Source organism: Labrus bergylta, chromosome 12, assembly GCF_963930695.1.
Source record: "Labrus bergylta chromosome 12, fLabBer1.1, whole genome shotgun sequence".
Lineage (NCBI taxonomy): Eukaryota > Metazoa > Chordata > Actinopteri > Labriformes > Labridae > Labrus > Labrus bergylta.
Genome location: NC_089206.1, coordinates 22,265,753 through 22,272,132, shown reverse-complemented (window position 1 = coordinate 22,272,132; position 6,380 = coordinate 22,265,753). Strand labels below are relative to the sequence as shown.

Below are 6,380 nucleotides of genomic sequence, written 5' to 3'. Positions count from 1 at the left end.
TCTCTCCAATGATCAGGATATCACCCAAACTTAATGCAGACACCAAGTGTACAGGATTCTGTAAGATAAAAAAAACAAAACAACAGAACACACTGGGGTAAACTATATTTTGGAAAAAATAAGTTATACAAAGGTTGTACAGTGCATTTACCACTCGACTTTCTCAAAGAATACCTTTATGATGGAGGAAAAAAAAATGTAGTGTATTTTAAAGTCTTGATTTGTGTGAGAAATGTAATCCTGAAGATGAAGAACCATAACGTCCATCCATGATTTTAGGATGCTTTATTTGAAAACCAACGCTATTTTAATGACTTTGAATTTGTGTGATGCGTACATTCATAGCCTCAGAGATAGAGAGAGAGAGATACTCCTTATACCGTTTTAAGAGTCGAGACTGGCAATACAGCAGCAAGTACATGATTAAACATTTAACACACTTCAACGGGGACTTGTATGGCTCTTCATCTGAGGACTTTCTAATGCGAGGAACTTAAAGGAGCATCCCACTGCAGCTTTACAGAACCTAACATCTCTGGGAGATTCTCTACTGTACATACTTAACCATGTAAATAGCATAACTGCTGACAGAAAACAGCCGACGACAAAACCTCATCTGACTCTTAAAATGCATTCGAGTATTTTCTACCCATGGTTCCTTGTGCCAGAAGAGCGTCAGAGTACGAGCAGAATGCATCGCGTTTCTACTAAATCCTCACTGCTCATTTGGAGTGATAGGAAATATATGGGAATATAAAGGATATCTTAGGTGGAATATTCCACACAAAAGTAAAAGGCAAGATGAAAACGAGATGCTTCCCCTGCCTCCATGTGGCTTTAAAACGAGGTCCTTACCGTAGTATTTCACCCCAAACAGTCGATTAGTCAAACTTTAAGCTGCTGATCTTCAATGCAGCTGTCCTAGAAATCATGTTTTTATTTTTCTCAGAGTCCATACCTTTTTCTTTTTTTTTTTTTTCAAGTGTGCTTTTTACTCCAGGTTATGGTTCCAGCATGCAGAGATCAGTTTACTCTACAGATGTCTTAAGACCGTGTGAATATGGCTGCACGCGTCAGCCTTCAGCCCCAAGTGCTGCATTGTCTTCAGGTGATGACACTTCAACGCCTCTTTAAATTAGCAATGCTGCGAGTAGAATCATACATGGGACATTAGAGCAAATAATCCCCCCCCCCCTAAAAAAGGAAGACAAAAGTCCTTTTAAGAGTACTGACACACCTTGAACTCTGTAACACAAGTCTTAGTTAGCGTGATAAACTGTGACTTGGCCACCATTCAACAAAAAATAAAATCATATGTCTTTGTGAGGCTCGTCAAAAAAGATTCTGAGAATCCGCTGCGTCCTCAAAGTGCAGCACAGGAAAAGAATCATATTGAAGTGACAGCGAGAGCAAACTGGCACATGACGGAAAGTTGACGTCACATGCAAAAATATCTCAATAGAATCCTAAATCATGAAAAATACCAAACGTATCTATCCTTTTTAAAAACTGGCTCGCCATTATTTTGAAATTACTTTTAAATTTCCGCAGTAGGAATCTATTAAATCAAGCCAAAGTCTGACACAAACTCCAAATCTGAACTCATGCAGACAAGCGACCACCAGACTTAGCGTTATTTTGTCCCTGAAACTGGTTCTTACTAACTTTCTCTGTGTGTCTCTTGTTTGGGAATCCACTGTAGCTCCAACAATGTTGCTTGACTTAAAGGAGATCTATTCTGCTGATCCATATTTGAATCCATACATATAATGGTACGATGTTGGACGTTCATACTAAACCTCTGTGACCATTTTTTCAAACACACAATAAAAAGTTGTCAGCGTAATCCCCGGACGTGGTTTCCTGTTGCTCTGAACGAGACGTTACAAGAACTTTACAAGACAGTTCTGGCCAAGTATCAGAGCAATCAGGACAGAAGCCCATCCAGAAGCTCTCTAAAAAATTCCCTGCCGCTGTAAACTGAGCTGGCCAGGGAGTTGGGCCTTAAAGAGACAGTAGCTAAAATTAGGCAGAGGCTGAAATGAGGGATTTTACTGACACTAGTATCAGATAAATAAGGAGGTTTTTGAGCTGCAGATCTTGCAACACAACTCAATAGGTGTCCCAGACTGACGTTATTAAAAATGAATGTGAGTATAATAGATCTCCTTTAACAATTGAGGCAATAACCCGTTGTGTCACCTTTGGCATTAATCAAAGCTGAGACTTTTTGACCGATTCTTCACTGGCAATGTATACGTTACTTTTACATTTCAAACTAAGAGGTCATTAAGTCGACTCACATAGGTTGCTTTGAAAACTTAAAGGGAGACACTGCAGGTTTCCCTACTTTCAGTCATACGATTGTTTGCGACTTTAAGCAAAACGTTGGTACCTGATCCATAATCACCTGGATTACCTTTTCCACTAAGTGACTGTGACTCACCATTGTACCCCATGAACACAGCTATGGCCTCTATAAAGTTACATGACATGTTGGCATCAATGACACCCGTATCATGAGTATGATGTGCTGTTGGCTCCAAGTCGGAATCGAACATGTGACAACCTGTGTTTGCACCATGGGGCTTTTATCCCTCTCAGGGCTGACACGCTCTAACAGATCCTCCCAAAAATAACCCAAAGTTGTGTTGATTTGTCACAAGAGAATAATCTTGTGTTTTAAAGATGCACACAGCTAATTGAGAAGTGACTGGAGCCATTTACCTGAGCAATGAAACCAGGCAGGGGGGGATCTGCCCTTTGTGAGACGGCAGTTTACCCAACAGGAAACATTACAAAACTACAATCCTGTGAGGAAGTGAGTGTACGCTCTTAAATGTACCTACAATCCATGACATACTTTGTTAGATGCATTCTATGTAGGATGTATTCAAGATTTCACCTGAAAAATATCAGACAGCGGCATCTTTTGTACAAAACAAACAGCTGTTTACAAAATTTTAAAAATAAGAGAATGGCTCACCTGTGTAAAGTATTATAGACTGTATATGAAAAGTGGACTCAACCACCACTACAGCATCTCTTAGTTTGATCACCATTTTGGCTATTGCCATGTTGCTTGGTTTCAATCCAGATGGGACCATATTTGGACTAAACAGAGAAACTGGAGACTAAAAAGAGGTAACTTTAGCTATCACCATTGCTAGCTTCGTAAGCGAGCTTGCAATGGTGATTCATTGTAACTGAGATGAACTTGTTTGCTTAATTCGGCCAATGGGACAGGCAACTCCTCCTGAGTGTGTTTTTAGAACAACCCAACCCTGGAACAAGACCCTTTCAGGTTGCTATGGTTATGACATGTCAGGCACATGGAAGTCTAGCCTTAAGCTTTGTCATTTATTATACTCTAAATTGGTGTGTATTTTGGAACATGAGGATCTTAAAACTGGTGATTGAGACCATCAATGCATTGGGAAGATTTTGATTAAAAGTAGTGGTTGGAGGCAATGCTGCAACTTCTTTATATTTAAAAACCAAGCAGTGCTGTCCACTTCCAATAAAGAGTCTATGATGACTTTATACGGACATGGATCCCTGGTTTTTAGCCTGATATCGGCTCAGTTGGGATTGTGTATTGGGTAGCAGTGCATCCCTATGACATAATATACATCTAATGAGCAGATAGCTAGATGTGCTGTGTGTTTTTTTTTTTCAGATTGGTAGCTAGCTAACTCTCAGGAAGCTGTGTACACAGTACTGTATTAAAGGCTCACGTTGGAAATGACGATCAACAAACACAAACGAGTCGGAACCTGCAAGTGAACTTAAAAGCCGATGCTCCTGTGACGTGGTCATGGCTCACGAGTCCAAAGCATCACCTGCAAGTGAAGAATCAGTGTGACACCTTTGGGTTGAGTAGAACGACTCTGGTTTTCCAAGCTGGGCCTTTAAGACAATATGAAAAAACAGCCCTCATGCTGAATCAAACGATGCTGTCCATGCAGGCTGTGCACAAACCTTGGCCTACAGCTATCAACCATCTTAGAGCAGGAGTGCTGGGCTCTCATTAGGAAACGTTTCTTTTACTTTAACCTTGAAGTAACTGTGCAAGCATATGAAGAATATGTCACAAAACGATTGAAACACGATCTACAGTCCGCATCCATTTGGTAAAGCAAGTCTTGCTTTGATATGTACGTGATCATTCGTGAAAATAAGCGCACTGGCTGGGACATGGGCACGGAGATTTTTTAAAGTATGAAATGGTAAAGATGGAGCTTATGTCTCTCATATATTGTGATTTAGACATCTATAGCTTGCATCTCTCATTTTGGGATACTATCACGGGCCCAGGACGTGTTTCATGTCAAATCAAGAAAAAGAACAAAAACAGCCCTGACACCCACATAAGTGATCCCATCAGGCCATCGAGGATCATAACCTGATCACCGGTCTGGTCTCCGTCTCCGGGTTTCCTGAGGACTTGACGATGAACTGAAAAATACCTTAACAAAGGAACTGACGATATACCTTAAAACCCTGATGAGCACATATTTGTACCACTCCAGGTGCCTCTAAGAACTCTTGATTTATTTCAGATGTGGTGCAGAACCAGCAAAACAAGTAGTGACACCGTAGTTTTTTCTACCGAAGACTACATACTCTGACTGAGCTCTGAAGCAAGGTGGTTTTTTTTCTGCAGATTTGAGGTCAATTCAGTTTCAAGTCCAATTAGAAGGACTTTTTTTTTTTGTTCCCAAATACTACGCTTGATTCCTAAAAAAACATTTTGATATGTGGGAGTATAATTGGTTTTCCCTTAATTTCCAGTTTGTGATTGGACTCCGGAGCTAAATTCACCTCAATCTTAACTTATAGAATCATAAAAAGAAAAGACTGAAAATGAATAAAAAAGGACACAGAGATGACGGGAGGTCATCTCATCTCCTGCAGCAAACAAAGTGTTTGCTGACAGTGCAATCTGTCATTGATCTGTCAATGATTTTATCATAGTTTTTATCATGCAATATCATGTATAAAGGCATCATGTTTGGGGGGGGGGGGGGTCAGGACAAAGAGGAATCACGTCCAGTGAATTATGTTATGTTAATATTTGACTTTCTGTTATCTCCTGAAATGCAGACGTTGCCAAATTATCATCAACTATCATGTATAACCATGAAAAAAAAGAAATATTCAGTTTGGTTTTGTATAAGAAAAGAATGATATACTGATATTGTCAAGTACTTCTGATGAGCTCTATGTTTTTATGTGTTGAATACAGAATCTTTCCTTTCTGTTCTGCTTTACTTTCTCTGTATCTTTTGGTACGATGATGATGTATGATGATTGTTGTTCTGTCACATCAGACTTTTACATCGCAGATTCAAACCTTGACTCACCAATGGATGACTGCTTGTTGAAACCTCAAACAGCCCAACAATGTATAAAAAAAATGTCTTATTTATAAAGTTGCTAAATTTGTGGACAAGTAGGGGCCGAGACGCTTGTTGCTTTTCATGAATTATGACGACATGCTGAGTTTTTTATTTTTATTTGAAAAATTCTGTCTGATTAATTCCTTTTTTGTGAATAGTATTCCAACTCACCATGATGAACGTTTCTGTTATTGACACACATTTTGAGAAGGTCGAATAAAGATATTTTACATTCAAAATGTGATCCAGCCTATCCATCAATTAGCTCCCATTCGGGGTCGTGGGGGGGCTGGTGCCGATCCTAGCTTTCATTGGTTGAGAGGCGGTGTAACACACTGGGCTGGTCGCCTGCCATTCACAGCGTTGACATATCAAGACAGACAACCAACTTACAGGCAATTCAGAGTCTCCAGTTAACCTAACGAGCATGTCTTTGGAGGAAGCTGGAGAGAACCCACACATGCACTGGGAGAACATGCAAACTCCACACAGAGAGGCTCCTGTCAGACGGGGATTCAAACCAGCAACCTCCTGAAACAGCGCTAACCACTGCACCACTGTGCATCCCTGCCTGAGTCCATGAATCAATAAAGTGTGCAGATTTGTTTCGTTACATAAAGCTTTTACACGCAGCATATCATTTGTGGTAGAAACGAGGAGTATTTATGTAATTAACAACCGAGCCAGAGCATCCAGTTCTGCTGCTAGCGTTGAGGGTTAGTCACAAAAACCAAAAATATCCCACAGGGCCTCCGCACACATACACACACTGAGAGGGCGGCATAGCTGGAGACCGCCTGTGTCCTGAGAATCCCACAAAGTAACAGGAAGTAACCTGTAACTCATCCATGTGGGTTCATCCTCTGTGTGGTCCTCTTTTTGAAACTACTGGTCTCCCAGTAGGGTTATTTATTTATTGAATCCTGAGGCTGTTAAGGGCTCTGAAACAGGATACCACAAGTGTGTCTCTTCTTCAGT

General features: G+C 40.5%; 1 protein-coding gene across 1 annotated transcript in view; it reads left to right on the top strand.

The window, feature by feature from the left end:
* The window catches only part of LOC109981535 (LHFPL tetraspan subfamily member 4 protein), a 28,753-nt gene extending 23,112 nt beyond the window's left edge, over positions 1–5,641 (top strand). Inside the window, exon 4 of the mRNA XM_020630363.2 lies at positions 1–5,641. This exon is cut by the window's left edge and continues 167 nt beyond it. The gene's annotated coding sequence lies outside the window, so the exon portion shown is untranslated.
* Positions 5,642–6,380: the final 739 nt, after the last annotated feature.